At 37.1% G+C, this 25,004-nt stretch overlaps 1 protein-coding gene and 1 pseudogene across 1 annotated transcript in view; one reads left to right on the top strand and one right to left on the bottom strand.

Moving 5' to 3' along the window:
- OPHN1 (oligophrenin 1) overlaps nucleotides 1–23,620 on the top strand; it is an 838,177-nt gene extending 814,557 nt beyond the window's left edge. Inside the window, exon 17 of the mRNA XM_037821168.1 lies at nucleotides 23,521–23,620. The gene's annotated coding sequence lies outside the window, so the exon portion shown is untranslated. The remainder of the gene's footprint in view (nucleotides 1–23,520) is intronic.
- Nucleotides 19,661–20,054, bottom strand: LOC119522655 (annotated as a pseudogene).
- Nucleotides 23,621–25,004: the final 1,384 nt, after the last annotated feature.

Below are 25,004 nucleotides of genomic sequence, written 5' to 3'. Positions count from 1 at the left end.
GTCCCAGTTCAGTGGCTTTTGGGGCCTTATCAAAGATCAGTTGGCCATGGATCTGGGGGTCTATCTCCGAAATATCAATTCAATTACATTGATCAATATGTCTATCTTTGTGCCAGTACCATGCTGTTTTGACTACTGTGGCTTTATAATAAGCTTCAGTCAGGGAGTGTAAGTCCTTCCTTCGTTTTTCTTTATTACAGCATTTTTAGCAATTCAAGTTATCTTCCCTTTCCAAATAAACTTGGTAACTCGCTTTTCCATGTTTGCAAAGTAGGTTGTTGGAATTTTGATTGGGATTTTATTGAACCTGTGGATGAGTTTGGGTAGAATTGACATCTTAATGGCATTTAGCCTTCCTATACATGATCATGGAATATTTTTCCATCTTTTAAGGGCCCCTTCTATTTCTTTTAGTAGAGTTATGTTGCTTTCTTTGTATAGGTCTTTTACATCTTTGGTTAAGATTATTCCTAGGTATTTGATTTTTTTTAGTTGCTATTGAAAATGGTATCTTTTTCTTGATTGTCTCTTCACTTTGTTCATTTCTAGCATATAGAAACATTACTGACTTATGTGCATTAATCTTGTATCCCCCTACTTTGCTAAATTAGTTTATTAGTTCCAGTAGCTGTATCACCAATTTCTCAGGGTTTTCCTGATACAAGTTCATGTCATCTGCAAATAATGACAGTTTTGCTTCTTCCTTTCCAATTTGGATGCCTTTTATTTCTTTGTCCTACCAGATTGCCCTGGCTAGCACTTCTAGCAGAATGTTGAATAACAGTGGTGACAGTGGGCATCCTTGTCTTGTTCCTGATCTCAGAGGGAAAGCTTTCAATCTCTTGCCATTAAGTACTATGCTTGCTATGGGGTTTTCATATATGCTTTTTATCATATTGAGGAAGTTTCCTTCAATTACTAAATTTTGAAGTGTTTTTATCAAAAAGGAATGCTGGGTTTTGTCGAATGCCTTTTCAGCATCTACTCAGGTGATCACTTGATTTTGTTACGTGTTGTAATGCATTGATTGATTTTCTTATGTTGAACCATCCTTGCATGCCTGGAATGAACCCCACTTGGTCATGGTGTATGATTTTTTTTTAATGTGCCTTTGGATTTGATTTGCAAGTATTTTGTTGAGAATTTTAGCATCTGTATTCTTCAGAGAGATTGGCCTATAGTTTTCCTTTTTTTGTAGCATCTTTGCCTGGTTTTGGTGTTAGACTGATGTTAGATTCATAAAATATGTTAGCTCATATTCCATTTTCTTTGATGTTTTGAAAGAGTTTAAGTAAGATTAAGTTCTTTTTGGAAACTTTGGTAGAATTTCCCTATGAAGCAATCTGGCCCTGGGCATTTTTTTGTTGGAAGCTTTTTGATGACTGATTGCATCCCTTTGCTTGTGATTGGTTGGTTGAGGTCTTCTATTTCTTCTGTGGTTAGTCTAGGTTGTTCATATATTTCCAGGAAATTGTCCATTTCCTCTACATTATCCAGTTTGCTGGCATACAATTGTTCATAGCATCCTCTTATAAATTTTTTAATTTCTTCAGTATCTACAGTAATGTAACATTTCTCATTCATTATTTTGTTTATATGGGTCTTCTCTCTTTTTGATTTTGTTAGTCTGGCTATGGGATTTTCAGTCTTGTTGATCTTCTCAAAGCACCAACTTTTGTTGTTATTTATTCTCTCTATTGTTTTTTTGTTCTGTATGTCATTTATTTCTGCTTTAATCCCTGTTATTTCTTTTTTTCTACTTGGTTTAGGTTTGGTTTGCTGTTCATTTTCTAGCTTCTTCAGTTGCTCCATTAGTTCTTTGATTTTAGTTCTTTCTTCCTTTTTGGTGTATGCATTTAATGCTATAAATTTCCCCCTCAGCACTGCTTTTGCTGTATCCCATAGGTTTTGATATGTTGTGTTCTCATTTTTGTTCATCTCTATATATTTAGCAATTTCTCTTGCTATTTATTTAACTCACTGATTGCTTAGGAATGTGTTGTTTAACCTCCAGGTATTTGTGAATTTTCTAAATCTCTGATGGTTATTGATTTCTAATTGTATTCCATTGTGGTCAGAAAATGTGCTTTGAATAATTTCATATTTTTATAAATTTATTGAGGTTTGTTTTATGTACAAGCATATGACCAATTCTGGAGGAAGTTCCATGAGCACTGCAGAAGAATATGTATCGTGGGGATTTGGGATATGATGTTCTACATACGTCTGTTAAATCCAATTCATTTATCAGATTGTTTAGGTTTTCAATTTCCTTTTTGGTCTTCTGTCTGATTTATCTATCTATAGGAGAGAGCGATGTGTTGAAGTCTCCAAAAATTATTGTGGAAACATCAATTGCTTCTTTTAGATTTCCCAGTGTTTTTCTCATGTATTTTGTGGCACCTTGATTGGGTGCATAAACATTTATGATTGTTATTTCTTCTTGTTGAATTGTCCCTTTTATTAGTATGTAGAGTCCTCCTTTGTCTCTCATAACATTCTTGCATTTAAATTCTATTTTATCTGAGATTAGTATTGCTATTCCTGCTTTCTTTTGGCTATAGCTTGCATGAAATTTTTTCCATCCTTCCACTTTCCATTTCTTTGTGTCCCTATGTCTATGATGAGTCTCTTGTGTGCAACATATTGCTTTTTCATATTTTTGATCCATTCTGCCAATCTATATCTTTTAATTATGGAGTTTAATCCATTTACATTCAACATTATTACTGTGAAGGCATTTATTGAATCAGCCATCCTATCTTTGGTTTATATTTGTCAGATATATTTTTTCCCTTTCTCTATAAATGTCCTTTAATGTACCCATACTGAATCTCTTCAGTAATGAACCTTTCTCCGTGTCTTTCTCTCCTTTGTTTGTTTCTCTGATGGTAGGTCTCCCTTTAGTATTTCCAGTAAGGCATGTCTCTCATTAGCAAATTCTCTTAGCCTTTTTTTGTCTGTGAAAAATTTAAGCTGTCCCTCAAATTTGAAGGAGAGCTTTGCAGGATAAAGAATTCTTGGTTGGCAATTTTTCTTTCTCAGAATTTTAAATATGTCATGCCACTGCCTTCTTGCCTCCATGGTGGCTGCTGAGTAGTCACTACTTTGTCTTATGCTGTTTTCTTTGTAACTGGTGAATTCTTTTCTCTTGCTGCTTTCAAAACTTCCTCCTTCTCTTCAGTATTTGACAATCTGAATAGGCTATGTCTCAGAGTGGGTTTATTTGGAATTATTCTATTTCGAGTTTTCTGGGCGTTTATTATTTGTGTATTTACGGTGTTTAGAAGATTTGGGAAGTTTTCCCCAACAATTTCTTTGAATACTCTTCCTAGACCTTTACCATTTTCTTGCCTTTCTGGAACACCAATGACTCTTACATTTGGATGCTTTATATTATCTTTCATATCCCTGAGGTCCATTTTGAGTTTTTCAATTTTTTTCCCATTCTTTCTTTTGTTCTATCATTTTCCATTCTGTCATCCTCTAGGTCACTAATTTCCTGTTCAGCTTCCTCTGGTATTGTACTGTGATTATCTAGAATCTTTTAAATTTGGTCAACAGTTTCTTTTATTTCCATAAGATCATTTTTTTATTTACTCTTGCAATTTATTCTTTATGCTCTTCTAGGTTCTTTTTCATGTCCTTTATATCCTGTGCCATGCTCTCCTTGTTTGTCTTTAGTTCTTTGATTAGTTGCTCCAAGTACTGTGTCTCCTCTGATATTTTGATTTGGTTGTTTGGGTTTGGGTTATCCATATCATCTGGTTTTTTTCATATTCTTTAAAATTTTCTGTTGTTTTTGGGCTCTTGGCATTTGCTTAACTTGATAGGGTTCTTTTAGGATATGTAGACTGATTCAAACACTTATGTCTAATTTGCTAGACCTACCTCTTTGTGGAGTACACTTTAACTAACCTGCAGGCTCCATCCACAAGCCACCTATCCTCTGCAAGCCAGTTCTCCCCAACTTTGTCTTTGTCATGAGTGGGGGCATGAGTCTTGTGGGGGTCCAATTGGTGCACCAAGTTTGCATGTGTAGTTGGTGCTGCCCACCCTGAACCTGGGGCATGTTTCTGAGTGATTAGGGAAGGAGGGTGGCTTTAATAATCAAATCTCCCAGTTGTTCCTGGAGATTTAAAGCTGTTCTAATAGTACAATCCTTCACTTCAGTCTCACCACAGTTTGTCTCTTCTGCTGACCCACATGTCCTTGGTATTGGCATATGGTCCCTGGGACTTGTGAATGGGTCCCTCTTCCAAGATGTGCCCTCTTAGGGCCTCTGCTGATGGAAGACTGTGCTACATCACAAGTGAGTGCCATCCCCCAAGGGGAGTTCTGGGCCACAGGGCCATGTAGGGGTGTTCCCAGCCTGCTGGAAGGATGGATGAATGGAGCATGTCAATTTCCCCCTATTCTCACAGTTCTGCCTTCCCAGCTCTGGGACAATTAGCTGCTGTTGCATGAAAGGCTATTGTCTATGCCAGATATTGTGATGTGTGTGTGTGTGTGTGTGTGTTGTTGGAAACACTTCCAGTCACACTGGGTTGTTTGGGGAAGCTCTGTGCTCTGTCACTGGTGCTGGGCAGGAATGGATTTATGCCCCCCTTTTTTGAGATATTATGGTGTTTAGCAAATTTTCTCAGCCACTAGACTTACCTCTTTATCTCTCAGAGCTATATTAGCTATGCTCTTGCCTGAGACCAAATTGCAAAACTTTGAGGTTTTGTGTAATGGGCTTCTTAGAGTAATTGTTTTAGAAAAAGAGAAAAAGATTAAGAGAAAGAAAAAGGAAAAGAAGGGCCCTGTTTGCGGATCTAATGCACTTTTGAGATTCTAAGAGACAAGGATATTAGAGCCATTAAGGAACAGTCAAGAAAGTGGGGTAACTGGCTCTTCAGATAAGGTTCCTAGCCATCTGGATTTTCATATGTGCCTGATTGTGTTTGAGTCCTGACCTTCAGGTGTCACACAGATATCCAATGTTCACACAGATACACAATGTCACACAGATACCCAATGTTCCAGAGACCAATCAGGTTATACATCAACATATCAACATCTCAGAATTTGGAGACAGCCATTACAATTCAGGAATAGAGTTGATGGATGTAAGAGCTTACCATCTAGGGAGCATTTCAATAATTATTTCCCTCTTAGGCTGTGCTCTAAGATTCAGTTGGTCATTGATTTTTAAAAAGGCCCCCAAATCCACTGAACTGAGACAAAAGATTCTCTTAGAGTTGGGAGAACTGGATGTCCATATCCAAAGGAATGAAAGAGGAACCCTAACTCATACTCTATGCAAAAATTAACTAAAATTGGATCAAAGACCTAAATATAAGAGGCAGTACCATAAAACTCCTAGAACAAATATAGGGAAACATCATTAAGGCTTAGTTATATGAGGTAGCTTCTTAGACCTTACATCCTTAGTACAAGGGATGAAGGACAATATTGATAAATGGGGATTCCTCAAGATTGAATACTTCTGTGCTTCAAAGGATTTTGGTAAATGGGTGAAAAGGCAGCCAATTGAATGGGAGAAAATGTTTGGTAACCACAAATCTGATAAAGGTTTGATTTCCAATATATAAAAAGAAGTCCTACAACTCACCAATAGAAAGACACACACATGAATGACTGAGGTGGGGCAAGATGGTGGAGTGGTAAGGTGTGGGTTTTAGTTACTCCTCTGGGGCAGCTGGTATGTAGCCAAGAACTGTGTGGAACAGACACCTCAGGGGAACCTGTGTTTGGACACACATCATACAACAGTCTCCAGTGCATGGAACAGCTGATATCAGCACAGTCTGTAAGTTCTCATGGCCAGGGGGCCCAAGCCCCTCCCTGCCAGGCACAAGAGACTACTTTGCAGCTGGTCTCCAGAGGGAAGAGGGGTCACTGTTTCTGGGAACCAGGAGGGAGAAATGCAGTTGCAGAATTGATTAAGAAACTCAATCTGCTGAAGAAAAACTCCAACCATAGATAAACTGAGAGCAGACACTGGAGAATCTGGGAGTAGTCAGCTCAGTGGAGAGGAGATAAGGCTAGCAACAAAACAAAACAAAACAAAAGAAATCCAAAAACAGGGACTTTTGGAGTTGGGCGTGAACATAATACTGAGAAGGGCTGGGCTCAAACAGAATCAAACACATAGGCAAACCAAGGAGGCCAGGGCCTTTCTCCGAAAAGCTGGTTTTTCTGTTTTTTGTTTGTTTTTTTTTACTTGCACCTCAATTGCTCTCCAACTCTTCATCTCTTTGCATTTCAATAGCCCATCAGAAATGCAGGGATGGAATTAAAGCCTTTGTCTTTAAATAGTCTATACTGGGCCTTTCTTTTTTCTTTTTTAAATCTTTTTCTCTTTTTTTAAAACATAACTATTCTAAGTAGCCCATTACAGAAAGCCTCAGAGACTTGCAATTTTGGACCAGGCAAGAGCAGAGCTAAGATAGCTCTGAGATACCAAGCGATAAGTCTGGTGGGGGAGACAATTCACTAAAGGCCATAATTTCCCCAAGGGGTGGGGTATGCTCCAACTCCATTGGCAGCCCCCCTTTGGGAAATGCAGACCCCATGGTCTGGAATTCAGAAACCAACTTCAGCCAGCCATGCTCCCAACAGGGTCAATGTCACTGGGAGAACTAAAGGCTCCATACCTCCTTACACTGGTGGGGGAGGTATGGGTTGTCAAGTGCCACCTGCTGGACAGGATAGAAAAGGAAATAATCTAAAGACCTCACAGGAAGGTCTCTGTTCCATTTGCCAATGCTGCCATTATGCAAAATACCAGAAATGGATTGGCTTTTATAAAGCAGGTTTATTTGATTATTACAAAGTTACAGTCTTAAAACCATAACGTGTCCAAGGTAAGTCATCAACAATTGGGTACTTTCCCTGAAAAAATGGATGATGGTGTCCAGAAAACCTCTGCTAGATCAGAAGATAAGTGGCTGGCATCTGCTTGCTCCCAGGTGGTGTTTCAAAATGGCATTCTCCAAAATGTTAGTCTTGGGGTGTTTTGTCCTGTCTTAGAGACAGCTGCTCTCCAAAATGTCACACTCAGTTTTTCAGAGTTCCTTCTGTCTGTGAACTCCATTACACAACTATAATGATCCAATTGATGCCCACCCTGAATGAATGGGGCAACACCTCCATAGAAATTATCCAATCAAAGTTTCACTCACAGTTGATTGAGTCATGTCTCCATGAAAAAACTCAAGTTATTCCAATCTAATCAGCACTAATACATCTCCCCACAACACTGCATCAAAGAACATGGATTTTGGGGGACGTAATACACTCAAACTGGCATAGTCTCCTTCTCAAGGAAACTCCATACCCTCCTTCTGAGACCTGGTTCTCTCTGGACTGGGAAAATCTGACTGGGGTTGAACATATATGAGGATTAAAAAGACTACATAGAGGCAGGGCAAGAAAGAAAAAACAAGAAGTGAAAAATTCCAATCGACTAAATAGAACCTACATTAGAGGCCTAGAATGAGCTAAACTGAACAGCAAAGGTTAGACAACAAAGCCAAACAATAAGAAAACCCTAGGTAAAAGAGTGAAAATGAGCTTTAGAATAAACTAATAAAGAAAGTCAGATGCATAGACAACTTAAGATAATTTGCCATATTAGGAAACATGAAAATATGGACCAGCCAATGGAACAAACTAATAGTTCAACTGAAATACAGGAGTTGAGACAACTAATGCTAAATCAATTCAATATACTGAAGGAAGATCAAAAAAATTTCCTAAATCAAGTCAAGTCAAGTTAATTAACTGAGGGAAGACATAGAAAAAGAGGTGAAGGATATAAGGAAGACACTGGAAGAGCATAAGGAAGAATTCATAAACTTGAAAAAAAAATGGCAGAACTAATGGGAATGAAGGGCATAATAGAGGAGATGAAAAAGACAATGGAGGAATACAATAGTAGATTTGAACAGGCAGAAGAAAGGATCAGTGAATTGGAAGACAAGACATTTGAATTCATACACACAAAAGAGCAGATGGTGGAAAGAATGGAAAAATATGAGCAGGGTCTAAGGGAGCTGAGTGACAACATGAAGTGCATGATTATGTATTATGGGTGTCCCAGAGGGAGAAGAGAGAGGAAAAGGGGCAGAAAGAATAATAAATTTCCCATCTCTTACAAAAGACAGAAAATTACAGATTCAAGAAGTACAGCATATGCCAAAGAAAATAGATCCCAATAGACCTGCTCCAAGACACTTACTGATCAGATTGTCCAATGTCAGAGACAAAGAGAGAATACTGAAAACACCAAGAGAAAGGCAATCCATCACATACAAGGAAAGCTCGATAGGACCATGTACAGATTTCTCCACAGAAACCATGGAGGCAAGAAGAGAGTGGTATGATATATTTAAGATACTGAAAGAGAAAAACTGTCAACCAAAAATTCTATATTTGGCAAAACTGTCCTTCAAAAATGGAGAGATTAAAATATTTTCAAACAAACAGACACTGAGAGTGTTTGTGAATAAGAGACTGGTGCTAGAAGAAATAGTGAAGGGAGTGCTACAGGGTGATAGCAAAAGACTGTAGAGAGAGGTTTGGAGAAGAGTGTAGAAATGAAGATTACCAGGAAGGGTAAAAGAAGAGAGAGGAAAAATAAGACATGTCATATAAAATCCAAAAGACAAAATGGTGGAAGAAAGTAGTGCCCTTACAGTAATAACACTAAATATTAATGGTATAAATTCCCCAATAAAAAGACACAGACTGGCAGAATGGATTAAAAAACAGGACCCATCTATATGCTGTCTACAAGAAACTCACCTAAGATAAAAGGACAAAAATAGGGTGAAAGGGAAAGGTTGGAAAAAATATTTCATGCACATAGCAACCAGAAAAAAGTGGGAGTAGCTATATTAATATCAGACTAATTAGATTTCAAAAGTAAAACAATTAAGGGAGACAAAGAAAGACATTATATATTAATAAAAGTGTCAATTCATCAAGAAAACATAACAATCATAAATATTTATGCACCAAGCCAGAGTCCTCCAAAATTCATGAAGCAAACACTGAGAACACTGAAAGTAGAAGTAGATACCTTACAATAATAGTTGGAGACTTCAATAAACCACTCTCATCAATGGCTAGAACATCTAGATGGAGCATCAACAAGTAAACAGAGATGTTGAATTGTATGATATATGAACTAGGCTTGACAGACATTTATAGAACACTACACCCCATGACAGCAGGATACACATTTTTTTCAAGTGCTCATGGAACATTCTCTAGGATAGACCACTTGTTGGGTCAGAAAGCAAGTCTCAAGAAATTAAAAAATATTGATATTATAAAAACACTTTCTCAGAAAATAATGGAATTAAGTTAGAAATAAATAACAGGCAGAATATTGTAAAATTCATAAATATATGGAGGCTAAGTGTCATACTGTTAGAAAGGCAGTAGGTAAAGGAAGAAATTACAAGAGAACTTATTAAATACCTGGACACAAATGACAATGAAAGCACAATATATCAAAACTTATGGGATGAAGCAAAGGCAGTGCTGAGAGGGAAATTTATTGCCCTAAATGCCTATATTAAAAGAGAAGAGAGAGCAAAAATTGAGGAATTAACTGTTCACCTGGAGGAACTAGAAAAAGAACAGCAAAATAACCCAAAAGCAAAAACATGGAAAGAAATAACAAAGATTAGAGCAGAAATAAATGAAATTGAAAACAGGAAAACAATAGAGAGAATCAATTAAAGCATAAGTTGGCTCTTTGAGAAAATCAACAAAATTCATGGACCCCTAGCTAGGCTAACAAAAAAAAAAAAAGAAAGAGAGAGAGAGAGAGAGAGAGAGAGAGAGAGAGAGAGAGAGAGAGAGAGAGAGAATGCAAATTAATGCAATCAGAAATCAGAAATGGGAAAGGAAACATAAATACTGATGCTGCAGAATTAAAGGAGATAATGAGAAGATACTATGGGCAACTATATGCTAATAAACTAGACAACTTAGATGAAATGGACAAATTCCTAGAAAAGCATAAACAACCAACATTGACTTGCAAGGAAATAGACAACCTCAACAAACCAATCACAATTAAAGAGATTGAGTCAGTCATCAACAGGCTACCAAAAAAGTAAAGCCCAGGACCAGATGGCTTCACACATGAATTCTACCAAGCCCTCAAGAAAGAATTAATTCCAATCCTGCTCACACTCTTCAAAAAATTTTAAGAGGAGGGAAAGCTACCTAACTCATTCTACAAAGCCAACATCACCCTAATACCAAAATCAGACAAAAACACTACAAAAAAAGAAAATTATAGACCAATCTCTTTAATGAATATAGATCAAAAATCCTCAACAAAATTCTTGCAAATCAAATCTAGCAGCACATTAAAAGGATTGTACAGCACAACCAGGTAGCATTTATTCCAAGTGTGCAAGGCTGGTTCAACACAAGAAAATCAATTGATGTAATACAGCACATCAACAAATCAAAGCAGAAGAAACATATGATCATCTTGATTGATGCAGAAAGGGCATTTGACAAAATTCAACATCCTTTCTTGATGAAAACACTTCAAAGGATAGAAATAGTAGGGAATTTTCTCAATATGGTAAAGGCAATATATGAAAAACCCACAGCTACCATCATACTCCATGGAGAGAGACTGAAAACTTTCCCTCTAAAATCAGGAACAAGACATAGATGCCTACTGTCACCATTGTTATTCAACACTGTGCTGGAAATCCTAGCTAGAGCAATTAGGTAAGAAAAAGAAATAAAAGAAATCAAAACTGGAGAGGAAGAAGTAAAACTTTCACTCTTTGCAGATGGCATCATTCTATATGTAGAAAATCCAGAAAAATCAACAGCAAAGCTATGAGAAATAATCAGCAAATACAGAAAAGTGGCAGGCTACAAGATCAACATGCAAAAATCTGTAGTGTTCTTATACACAAGTAAGGTGCAACAAGAGGAAGAAATCAAGAAAAAAAATTCCATTTATAATAGCAACCAAAAGAATCAAATATTTAGGAATGAACTTAACCAAGTCCACAGAAAACCTATACAAAGAAAACTACAGGAAACTGCTAAAAGAAATCGAACAAGACCTTAAAAAATGGAAGAAAATACTCTGTTCATGGATTGCAAGACTAAATATAATTAAGATGTCAATTCTACCTAATCTGATTTATAGATTCAATGTAATACCAATTAAAATCCCAAAAAGTTACTTTGCAGAAATACAAATACCAGTAACCAAGTTTATTTGGAAGGTCAATGTGCCCTGTATAGCCAAAAATATATTGAGAAAGAGGAACAAAGTGGGAGTCACACACTATCTGACTTTGAAGCCTATTACAAAGCTACAGTGCTCAAAACAGCATGATGCTGGCATCAGGATAGATATACCAGCCAATGCAATCAAATTCAGTGTTCAGAAATAGACTCTGACATCTATGGACAATTGATCTTTGATAAGGCAGTCAAGCGAAAAGCAACTGGGACAGAGCAGCCTCTTCAATAAATGGTGCTTGGAGAACTGGATATCCATTTCCAAAAGAATGAAGTAGGACCTCTATCTCACACCTTATACAAAAATTACCTCAAGGTTCAAAGACCTAAACATTTGTTCAGCAGTACTGATTGTACAGATTCAGAAATAGATAGCATAATACTGCTTGATGGTAGCACAGTATTGTAACTACACCGAAGAAAGATTTCCATGAGTAAAGCTGAAAGAGGTAGGCTAGAGGCATGAATGCCACCTAAGATAAATATAGAAGTTAAAGACTGGTACTGTTTAACTCAGCGAAAACTGGAGGGGTCAATGATTGTGACTAAAGGTACAAATATAAATCTGTTCTTGCATGTGGGAGAATAAATGAATGTCAACCATATAGAGTGTTGGAAAGTGGATGGTGTTGGGGAAAAATATAATCAAAACAAACTGGAGTCTATGGCCAACAGTATCATTGTAATATGCTTCCATTGAGTGTAACAAAGGCAACATAACAAAGCTAAAGGTATATGAGAGGGGGATATAAGGGAAGGATATGGGATTCATGGTAGCGGTGCTGTTGTCTGACACTACTGTTATATTGTATTGTATAATATTTTATTTTTCTTTTTTTACATTTTTATTATTCATTAAAAAAATTTTTTTTCATAGTAATCAGTATTTCAAGTGCTGACTGTGGTGATAAATACACAAGTGTGATGATAGCAGGAATAACTGATTGTACACTGTTGATAATATAGTATGTGAATATAGCTCTATAAAATTGTATGGAAAAATATAAGCAGGGATACATGTCCTGGTGAAAACAGTGAGAGGAATGTACATATTTACTGTTGTTTACAAGGCAGAATGGTATAGGCTTCCTGGAGGACAGTGGTGTGGTTCCACATGAAGCAAGTATGTGGGTGCCTTAAGGTCCTGCAACCTCATTAGGGGGCATAAACTTGGAGGATCTGAGAGCAGGGACATGAATGGACATTTGCACACTGGTGTTTATGGAGACAGTATGCATGATTTGCAATGGGTGGTGGTGGCCTAAGGGTACATCGACTGAGGAACAGGATGGGGAACTGTTTTGTGTGCATACAATGGAAAATTGAGCAACTGAGAGAAGGAGTGAAGCTGTGAGACATGCAAGGAGGTGAATGGAACCCGTAGACAGAATTTTGATTGAACTACACCAGAAACAAAGGCAAACACTATAATGCCTCACCAATATGGACTAATTACAATGTGTAAACTCAGAATTGAACTTTAGAGCACAGTTTATCAGGGGAATGATTATTGTAACAGTCCCTATATTGTCAGCTGTCACAGCAGACACATCTATTCCTGAATTGTAATGGCTATCTCCAGATTCGAAGATGCTGATCCTTTTGTCTATAACTTGATTGATCCCTGGAACTTTAGGTATCTGTGTGACACATGAAACTCAGAGCTAGAACTTGGCAGATATGAATGTCAGCATTAGCACATATAGCAACTGTTAAAAAAGCTGAAAAAGAGTCCAGACTTCAACTAGAGATATGAATGAAACAGATGTGGTTTGGACTAGGGCAAATCAGGCCAAAGGGTAAAGGACAATAGTGACCACATTTTACAGCTTCAAATTCCATGTGAGACCAAGGGAAGAGATGTTTAGTTGGTGCAAGGTCTGTATTTCCTAAACAATTTGACTCATACTGTTTGTTCAAATACCATAATTATGCAAAACTTTTAATAGGAAATGAGACCAGGTAGGTTTGCATAGATTAGAGTGAAATAGACACAAATCCCAAAACAATTTGGACAGAGAATAAAAATATATATGCATGCCCCCCCAAGTAGCTGGGGGAAAATGCAGAGGTGTTGGGCTTCCTCACCTGGATTGTTGCTGATGATCTCACAAACATTGAAGACTGGCAGTTTGATGTGCTGAGCCCTCTATCATAGGACTTGCCATTATGAAGCTCATTACTGCAAAGGAGAGGCTGAACCTGCTAATAATTGTGCCTAAGTGTCTCCCCCTGAGTGCCTCTTTGTTGCTCAAACATTGCCCTTTCCCTCTAGCTAAGCCAACTCGGTGGGTGAACTCACTGCCCTCCCCTCTATGTGGGATCTGACACCCAGGGATGTAAATCTCCCTGGCAATGTGTGATATGACTCCCAGGGATGAATCTGGACCTGACATCATGAGATTAAGAACATCTTGACCAAGAGGGGAATGCAAAATGAAATGAAATAAAGTTTCAGTCACTGAGAGATTCCAAATGGAGCTGAGAGGTCATTCTGGTGGGTATTATTATGCACTATATAGATAACCCTTTTCAGGTTTTAATGCATTGGAATGGTTATAAGTAAATACCTGAAACTATCAAACTGCAAACCAGTAGCCTTTACTCTTGAAGATGATTGTACAGCAATGTAGCTTACAATTGGTGACAATGTGATTGTGAAAGCCTTGTGGATCATACTCCCTTTATCCAGTATATGGATCGATGAGTAGAAAAATGGGGACAAAAAACTAAATGAAAAATAGTGTGGGAGGGGGATATTTGGGTGTTCTTTTTTACTCCTATTTTTTTTAAATTCTTATTTTCACTTTTTCTGTTACAAGGAAAATATTCAAAAAATAGATTGGGTTGATGAATGCACAACTATATGATGGTACTGTGAACAATTTGTTGTACACTTTGGAAGATTGTATTGTATGTGAATATATCTCAATAAAATTGAGTAAAAAAAATACACACTCAACCCAATTATAAAATGGGCAAAAGACAAGAATAGATTTTTTTTCAAAGAGGAAATACAAACAGCTAAAAAGCACATGAAAAGATGTTTATCTTCATTATCTATTAGGGAAATGCAAATCAAAACCATAAAGAGATATCACCTCATACCAGTTAGAATGGCCACTGTTCAACAAACTGGAAACTACAAATGTTGAGGAAGATTTAGAGAAATATGAATACTTATTCACTGCTGGTGGGAATGTAAAATGGCATAGCTCCTGTGGAATATAGTTTGGCAGTTCCTCTGAAAACTAAATATTGATTTGCCCTATGACCCAGCAATTCTACTTCTTGGTATACATCCAGAGGATCTGAAAGCAGGGACAAGAAGAGACACTTGCACAATGATGTTCATAGTGGCATTATTCACAATTGTCAAAATATGGAAACAATCCAAGTTTCCCTCAACCAATGAATGGATAAATGATATGTGCTATACATGTGCAATGGTATATTACTCAGCAGTAAGAAGGAATGAGGTACTGAAGCATGTGAAAGCATGAATGAACCTTGTGGACATAATGCTGAGTGAAATAAGTCAGACTCAAAAGGACAAATATTGTATGATTTCAGTAATAGGAACTAACTATAATTTGTAAACTCATAGTCATAAAACCTAGTGTATACATTACCAAAAGTTAGAATGGGGCTAAAGAATGGGTAGCAGTTGCCTAATAAGTACAGATTTTTTTAAAAAAAGTAATTTTATTGAGATGTATTCACACACTATGCAATTCCTTCAAAATATACAATCAGTAGCTCATGATATCATCACAGAGTTGTGTACTCATTACCATGGTCAATTTTACAACATTTGCATTACTACAGAGAAAGAAATAAAAAAGAAAAAAGAAAACCCCAGTCAGTAATAATAAACATTTGTTAAATCCTAATTTCTCAGTTATACCTCCTTCCTCTCAATTAATCATTTTCTCAATCTTCAGGGATATCTGGGCAATGATCATATTAACATCTTCATGCTGGAAAGGTGTGTTTACCTTTTAGGGTAGAGGAATGAAACTGGATGATGTTCTTGGAGAGACTGGTATGTCTGGGTTTCAGGGTTTATCTGGCATAGGAACAATCTGGGGGCCTTAAGATTCTGAAAAAAATAAACCTCCTAGGTAAAACATTTATAGAGTCTTAAATAGAGTCCAGGGTATTCTTTAGGATTTTCAGGAATACTGTTGGTTTTGGCTTGGTATACTGTGGCAGTTTGCAATAGCTGGCTGAAGCTTGTGTAAGAGTAACCTTCAGAATGACCTCTTTACTCTACTGGAAATCTCTTTGCCACTGAAACTTAATTTTATTCCATTTCTTTTCCCCATTTTGGTCAATAAGGCATTCCCATTTCAGGTCCAGGATCATCCCTTGGAATCATGTCCCACTTTGCCAGGGAGACTTTAATCCCTGGAGTCATGTCCCATGCAGGGGGCAAGGGTAGTGATTTTATTTGCAGAGTTGGCTGAGAGAGAGTGGCCACATCTGAGCAACAAAAGAGGTTCTCTTGGGGTGACTCTTAGGCATAGTTACAAGTAGGCTTAGACTTGCCATTGCAGAAATAAGTTTCATAAGGGAAAGCCTCAAGATTGAGGGCTTGGGCTATTAAATTGGGAGACCCTAATGCTTGAAAGAATATCAGGAATTCCTCAAGTGTGGAATTTAATAGTTCCACATTTTTATACTGAATTTTAACAAGGTTGAAGCTAAATGTTTGGAAATGGATAGAGGTGAAGGTAGCTCATTATTGGGATTATAAATAATAGTGCTGAATTGTAGGTGAATTTGGTTGAAAGGAATTGTTTAGTCATGTGTGTCATCAGAAAGTAAGATAGAGGTTAAAATATGGGATTGTATAGCACAGTGAACCTTGTGGTGGATATTGTTCATGATCAAGACTGTAAATATAAATAAGTTCTTTCATGAACTAGTACAAATGTATCACACTTATACAAAGAGTTAATAATAGAGCATTATATAGGGAAGTGCCTATTGCAAACTATGGACTATAATTAACAGTAATATCTTAATATTATTTCATCAACAGTAACAAATGTACCACACCAACACTATGGGTCAATAATGGGAGGGGGATAAGGGGTATGGCATATTTTGGGTTTTCTCTTTTATGTCTATTTGTTATTTTTCTTTTTGGAGAACTGTAAGTGGTCTAAAATTAAGTGCGATGATTTCACAACTAGGTGCTATTACTGTGTCACTGATTGCATACTTTGGATGGATATACATATGTGAATATATCTTGATAAAATTTGAAGTTAAAAAAACTGTACACAAGACCCTACATGGAATGCTGGGCAACATTTTATATATTACATTACACTATGAGAAAAAAAAAACAATTGAATTTCTATATACCAACAATAAACAATCATAAAATGAAGTCTAAAAAGATAAAATTTATAGTCATATCAAAAAATCATCATATACTTAAAACAATTCTACCAAATGGTGTGTAAGACCTCTAAACAAAAAAAAAAAAACTACAAAACAACATTAAGGGACATTAAGAGTCTAGCTATATGGAGGATATATCATATGCAAGGATTAAAAAATTCAAAACTATGAAAATGTTAATTCTCTCCAAATTGGTCAATGCAATCTCAATCAAAACATAAAGCTGGATTAAATTGTTCAAAGTTTCTATTTGGGTTGATTGTAAAATTTTGGTAATGGATGGTGGTGTGGTAGTGCAACAATGTGAATGCAATTAACAACACTGAATTGTATATGTGAATGTGGTTAAAAGGGGAATTTTAGGTTGTATTCATGTTACTAGAATAAACATTTAAAAAATACATAGGACTGTACAAAACAAACAGTGAACCCAATTGTAAATGATGGCATATAATTGATACTACAATTTAAAATATGATCTTTCATGAATTGTAACAAATATACACTAATGAGTGGTATTGATAATAGGTGGTATCTGGGAACTCTGTATCCTATGTATGATTAATGGAACAGAATGATCAACAGTGGCTTCTATTCCATCAGTGTGATTTTTGTTTGGTTCTTTTGGTTTCTCTCTACCCTGCAAACTTTTTGTAAAGTGGTTATTTTATTTTTGTAATTCAACAAATATTCTTTTTTAAAATGAGTAGTTAGATTAAATGAGTTGTAACAGATGAAAGTGTGGTTAGAGCTGTGGCCCAAGGTCCCCAGAGTGAGAAAAGAAATAAAATAATATGAACTGGAGTTTCTGTGGAAATTGACAAGATGACTTTAAAATTTAGATGGAAACTTGAAGGGTTAAGAGAAGCCAAGATAAACCTGAAGAAGAACAAAGTTTGAGTGTGTAAACTACTAGCTTCATTATAAAGCTACAGGAATTAAGACAGTGTGGATTTAAATAATTTTGAAAGAATTATAGGAAGTTGCAAAAATATTCCAGAGAGGTTCCATGTACATTTGATCCAGTTTCCCCAATAATTACTTTTTCTCCAATTTTTTGAGATATGTTCTCATAACATACAATCACCATACAGTCATTCAAAGTGTACAATCAATTGTTCACAATATCATTATATAGTTGTGCCTTCATCACCACAATCAATGTTTGAACATTTTTAATACTTTCCATTAGGTGTATTTTATCCCATATGCCTCCCTATTATAAACATTTTGTAATAGTGATGTATATTATAGTTCATGAAAGAACATTCTTACATTTCTTCTATTAACCACATCATTCTTCACAAAAGTTTCACTGTATTCTCAAATCCCATGTTTTATCCTATGACTTTCATTCTAGTAACATACATGACCCAAAACTTCCCCTTTCAACCACATTCACAACCAAAATTCAGCACTCTTAATTACACTCAAATAATGTGCTACTATCCCCACTATCCATTTCTGAACAATTACAATCAACCTAATTAGAAATTCTGCACAAATTAAGCATCAGCTCCCCATTCTCTACCCCCACTTTATCTCCTGGTAACCTATACTCTAGATTCTAACTCTATGAGTTTGCTTATTATAACTAGTTCATATCAGTGATATCATACAATATTAATCCATTTGTGTATGGCTTATTTCACTCAACCTAATGATCTGAAGGTTCATCCATGTTGCATGCATCAGGACTTCATTCCTTCTTACAGATGAATAATATTCCATTGTAGGTATATACCACATTTTATTTATACATCCATTGGTTGACTTACCTTTGACTTTTGTTTGCTCTTTAATTTCTATTCCTTCCATTTTGAAGTTTAGTCTCTGATTTGAATTCTTTCTTTTTATAATATAAGCCTTTACAGCTATAAATTTTCCTCTCAGCACTGCCTTTGTTGTGTCCCATGTTTTAGTATGTTGTGTTTTCAATTTCATTCACCTCAAGATATTTCCTAATTTGGATTGTGATTTCCTCTTTAACCTATTTGTTGTTTAAGAGGATGTTCTTTAATTTCCACATATTTGTGAATATTCCATTTCTCCTTCTGTTATTGATTTCTTGATTCATTCTGTTTTCATCAGAGAATACAGAGAATATACATTGTTTGATTTCAATATTTTTTTAAATTTATTGAGACTTTTTTTGGGATCTAATCTATGGTCTATCCTTGAGAATGATCCATGGGAACTTGAGAAGAATGTGTATTTGTTTTTTTTATGTTGGGTGAAGTGTTCTATATATGTCTGTAAGGTTTAGTTGGTTTAGCATATCATCCAAGTTTTGTATTTCCTTATTGATATTCTGAGTAGGTATTCTATTATTGACAAATGGTGTATTAATTTGTTTTACTATTAATGTAGAACTGTCAATTTCTCCCTTCAGTTCTGTCAGTATTTGCTTGATATATTTTGGGGCTTTTCTTTTAGGTGCATATATATTTATAATTGTTATACCTTTTTGTTGAATTGTCCCCTTTATCAATATATAATGACCATCTTTGTCCCTCACATCTATTTTTCAGTTAAAGCCTATTTAATTTGATATTAGTATGGCTAATCCTGCTCTCTTTTACTACTTGCATAGTATATTTTTTCCATCCTTTGACTTTCAACCTACTTGTGTCTTTGAATTTAAGGTGAGTCTCATGCAGATAGCATGTGGTTGGGTCATGCTTTATTATCCATTCTGCCATTCTCTCCCTCTTGACTGAAGAGTTAGATCCATTTTTATGGTAATGCAGTATTTTATTTATACTGTTAATGGACATTTACAATATTAATGGAGCTTAATCTAAGAGAAGTTCAACTTGCATTACATTTTTAAAAAAATCTCAATACCAGTTATTAATAAGACAGTCAAAATAATTATGCTCAAATTCTTTATGTCAAAAACTTATAAATAAATGCTTAGTGTTAATATGTCTACATAAATTCAGTCTTTGGTGTAAAGTTCTTTGGCTGCAAGAAAGAACATTTGGTTTGCTTCACTAAGAGGAGTACCTCTTAATGCTGGTATAGCTTCTTCTTGGTATTTCTTCTGCTATTGATTTTTAGCATAGTTATCTGTGATTGACTGAAGTTGAGTCGCGAGGTACTCATCATGCCAACTCTAAATAAGAGAACTAACCAATCACCACAGTAATAAGGAGGTAGATAGGTAATGCAACCCAGTATTTTTGAGGCCAATGGGTTAAGCCTAAGGAGTTCAGCCAAGATTCAGGAATAAAAGCCCATACAAGATATAGTATGAAGCCAAATTGGGAGCTTAAGAAAAGAACAAAGTCGTAAGTTGCTCTTTCTGGCAACAGCGTCTGTGAATTTTCCATTTTCCCGCCAACTCTGCCACCTCAGTGCAGAGTCCTTGGCGCAAGCACCTTCCAGGGAGCTGCAGGGGGGTGAGAAAGGAATAATAGAAGGGATGGCCAACAAGTGACAGCGCCCCCACACAGGCACAGTCGCAAGGCAGCTCTCGCCAGAGCTGACAGGAGGAAGACTCGAGTGCAGGGTGGCGGGATCCTGGCGCTTGCCTCTGTGAGAAGAGAGGGCGTGATCGATTTTTATATTTGAAGTCATTACTTTTATAACGCAGGACAATGGTCTGCCATTTTGCTGTTCAGCCTTTGTGTGTATTATAATTTTTTTCTGCCTCAATTCTTCCATTAATGCCTACTTTTATATTTATTTTACTTTTTGTGTTGTGCCACTATCTGGATAAAATTTTCATCTATTTTCTTTGTGGTTATCATGGAATTAAAATGTATCATCCTAAATACACAACAGTCATATTTGGTTTGTTAAAAAATCTTAACTTCAATAGCATACACATATACTTTTCCTATACCTCCTGTCCACCCACCTTTTTTTTGGACATGTCACCGCTTATAACTTTGTACAGTACATAGATTTGTCATAACTTTTTATGCATTTGTATTTTATAATTAAACACATGGTTACCTTTACTCTAGGTCTTTATTTCTTTATGCTGCTTTGACTACCATCTAGTGTCCTTCCCTTTCAGTCTGAAGAAATCCCTTTAGCATTGCTTGTAGGGTAGATCTAGTGGTGATGAACTCCCTCAGCTTTTGTTTTCTGGGGATATCTTAATCTCTCCCTCATTTTTGAAAGAAAGTCTCATTGGATATGAAATTCTTGGTTGGCAGTTGTTTTCTTTCAGCACTTTAAGCATTTCAACCTCCTTCCTTCCTGCATCCATGGTTTCTGATGGGAAATTTGCACTCAATCTAGTTAGTACTTCTTGTGCATAACACATTGCTTTTCTCTTGCAGCTTTCAGAACGCTCTCCTAGTCCTTTGCATTTGATAGTGTTATCAATATATGATGGGGTGTATTTTTATTCATGTTTATCCTGTTTATGTACTCTGGGCTTCTTGGATTTGCATAGTCACATCTTTGCTATGTTTGGGAAGTTCTCTGTCATTATTTCTTTGAATATTCCTTCTGTCACTTTCTCTCTTTCTTGTCCTTCTGGGACTTCCATAGTGCATATATTGGTATGCTAGATGGTGTCCCAGAGGCATCTTAGGCTATTTTCTGCTTTTTATAATTCTTATTTCTTTCTTCTCCTCAGCCTGACTCATTTCAAGTGCCTTGCCTTCAGATTCACCAGTTCTTTCTTCTGCCATCACCAATGTGCTCTTGTAACCCTCCTGGGATTTTTTTTTTTCACTTATTGTGGTCTTCAACTCCAGTAGTTGTGTTTGGTATCATTTTACAATTCATATCTCTTTACAAAAATTCTCATATTGTGCATTTATTGTTTTCCTGATATCTTTTAGTTCTTTCTTTGTATATGCCTTAAGCAATTTTAATATCATTTTTTAAAAGCTTTGTTGGGTATGTCCACATTCTTGTCTTCTTCATTGGTGTTTTCTGGATTTTTATCCTCTGCCTGTGGATGGGCCATCATTTCCTGTTTCTTTGTTCATCTTGTACTGTTTTGCTGCAGATTCCACATTTTAATAATTTCACATGTTAATGCTGTGATTAATTCCCTCAAAAGACTGTTCCTTGATTTGTAACCAGCTGGTGATAAGGCAGTGATTTTCTTGAGCTTCAGCCCTCCTATCAGAATGTCTGCCCAAAGTGGTTGCAGTGTGCAGGGCTTTCCCTGTCTTTCCATGCCTCTGTCTTGTCCTGTGGTTTTGCTTCTTATTTATTTTGGAGTTTCCCATATTTACAGGAGTTTTGTTGCCCCTTCTCTTTCTGAGGAGACAGATCTCTCTTTCCTGGGTGCTTGAAACCAGGAAACATTTTCCCCAGACTTTCTGCTTCTATACTTTCTTACAATTCTTTCCTTGTCTCAAGTAGCTTTTTTTTGGAGGGCAAATTCTAGAAGGAGGGGTGCACTGGAGAGGACTTTCCCAAATCAGTCTTCCCCAGCTGAAATAGGACCAGGGACCCACAAGAGGGTGCAATGTGGCTCCACAAGGCCCTGAGGAGGGAACTGGAAGGGCATCAAGAGCTTCTTGCAAATCTCCTCAAAGGTGAGCCTTCTTGGTTTCTCCAGCAAATGCAGCTCTTCAAACAACAATATCCTGCAGCTTCTGTACAGCATGGTTTGAAACAGTGTTGGCCATGGTTCTTGTCCAGGCAGGTTGAAACAGTGGTCTCATGCAATCTGAACTTGCTAATCAAAATCCATGTTTAGTAATCTGCTGTGCCTTACCCTCTGGTTCTTGGAGAAGAAGATTTTACCTCCCTGTCACCAATGAGCCAGTCAGGGTTTAGACCCTACAGCCACCTGCCATGAAAGTGGGGGATGGTTGCCTTTAGCTGCAGCATGGAGAGAGCAATTTTCTGTTCTTTACAAGAATTTGTCAGCCTGTTCCTCCTGCTCTTCCCTGGATGCTGTACAGTGTTCTTGTGGCCTCCAGAGTTTCAAAATAGTTGTCTTTCAAAATAGTTGTCTTAGATCCTGGCTGTTTAATTTTTGGTCTGGTTGATCCCTGGAGCTCCTTACTTAACCATCTTCTCCAGATTCTCAGCATCTACTCTTTGAGTTATTGGCATTTATGCATAAGATGGTGGGGATAAATTTAACAAAAATTCAGGGATATTCCACCTCAGTCAAATTTTTAGGTTCCAGTGGTTGTGGAGCATGTTTAGATGTCCCTTCTAAGGTGAAGGGCCCATCCTACAACTAAAAAGGAGACAGTATGCCTAGTTGGTCTCTTTATATTTTGGAGGCAACATAATCCCTCATTTGTGTATGTTACTCTAGCCCATTTAGCCAGATCTGAAAAGCTACCAATTTTGTGTGTAGACCAGAATGAAAGCAGGGTCTGCAAGAGATACTTGCTGCCATGTAAGCTGCTCTGCCACTTGGACCATTTGATCCAGTGGATCCAATGGTGCTGGAAGTGTCAGTGGAAAATAAATATGATAGGAGTTTTGGCAGGCCCTTATAGGGTAAATATAGCTCAGACCCTTAGGATTTTGGACCAAAGCACTGCCATCCTCTGCAGATAACTACTCTCCTTTTGAGAATCAGGTTTTGACCTGCTGACAGGCCTTAGTACAGACCAAACACTTAGCCATGGATCACCAAATTACTATCAAATCTGAGTTGTTCACCATGAACTAGGTATTGTCTGCTCCACCAAGCCATAAATTTCAGTGTGCACAGCAGCACTCCATCACCAAATGGAAGTAGAATGTGCAAAATTAGGTTCAAAGTAGACCCTGTATCCACAAATAAATTGCATGAAGAAGTAGCCCAAATGTCCATGGCCCCTTCTTCTGTCATGTTACATTCTCTTTTTCACTCTGCAGCTACAGCCTCATGGAGAGTTTCCTATGATCAACTGACTGAGGAAGAGAAAACTCAGACCTGGTTTGCAGACATTTCTGCATGATATATCAGTGCTACAAAAATGAGGACAACTGCAGTACCACAGCACTTTTCTGGAACATCCCTGAAGGGCAATGGTGAAGGGAAATCCTCACTGTGGGCAGGACTTCAAGCAATGAGCATGTTTGTTCATTTTTCTTGGATGGAGAAATGACCATAGGTGTGTTTTTATTATTCATGTCCTATGTCCAATGGGTTTGCTGGATGGTCAGGGACTTGGAATGGATGTGATTAGAAAATTGATCCTATGCAAATTTCCCCCAGAAGATGACTTCCACATTGAAGGATTTTAATAATCAAGTGGATAGGATGACCTCTTCTGTGGAAACCAGTTGGCTTCTTTCCCCATCCACTACTTTCATTGTCCAATGGGATCATGATCAAAATGGCCATGGTGGTAGGGATGGAGGCTATGCATGGACTTAGCAACATGGACTTCCACTACCAAGGTCAACCTGGCTACAGCCACTGCTGAGTTGTCAATCTGCCAGCAGCAGGGACTAACACTCTGTCTCTGATATGGCACCATTACCTAACATGCTCAGCTTGCTACCTGGTGGCAGGTTGACTGCACCAGACAACTTCCATCATGGAAGTTGTCAGCATTTTGTTCTAATTGAAATAAGCACATACTCCAGATACAGATTTGCCTTCCCTGAACACAATGCTTATGCCAATACCATGATCCATGGACTTCTTAGAATGTCTTTTCCATTATGATGGTATTCCTCACAACACTGACTCTGTTAAAGGAACACACTTCACCACAAATGAAAAATGGAAATGGACACATGCTCGTGGAATTCACTGGTCTTATGATGTTTCCCATCATCAAAAAGCTGTTAGATTGTCAGGATGGTGGCATGGCCTTTTGAAGACTATATGGCACCAACTAGTTGGCAATACCTTCAGGTATTGTTCTCTAGGAGGCTGTGTATACTCTAAATCATCCATTTTATGGTGTTCTTTTTCCCATAGTGAGAATTCATGGGTTCAGGAATCATGTGGTGGAAAAGGGAGTGGCACCACTCACTATTACCTTTAGTTATCCACTAAAAATATTGCTTCCTGTCTTCATGACCTTAAGCTCCTCTGGTGTACAGGTCTTAGTTCTAAAGAATGAGTGCTTCCACTAGGAGACACAACAATGATTCCTTTGAACTCAAAGTTAAGACTGCCAGCTAGCCATTTTGGGCTCCTCATTCTTTTGAATCAACAGGTAAACATGGGAATTAGTGTACTGGCTGGGGTGGTTGATCCTCATTATCTGGGGAAAATAGGACTGCTTCTACATAATGGAGGAAAAAGAGAGTTTTCCTGGAATACATGTGGTCCTTTAGATTGTGTACCAGTTGGTATATATTATGTCTCCCAGAAAAAGCCATATTCTTTGATGCAATCTTGT

The sequence above is a fragment of the Choloepus didactylus genome, chromosome X, assembly GCF_015220235.1.
Source record: "Choloepus didactylus isolate mChoDid1 chromosome X, mChoDid1.pri, whole genome shotgun sequence".
Taxonomy (NCBI): domain Eukaryota; kingdom Metazoa; phylum Chordata; class Mammalia; order Pilosa; family Megalonychidae; genus Choloepus; species Choloepus didactylus.
The sequence above is the reverse complement of the archived record's forward strand: the minus strand, read 5'-3'. Positions and strand labels throughout refer to the sequence as shown.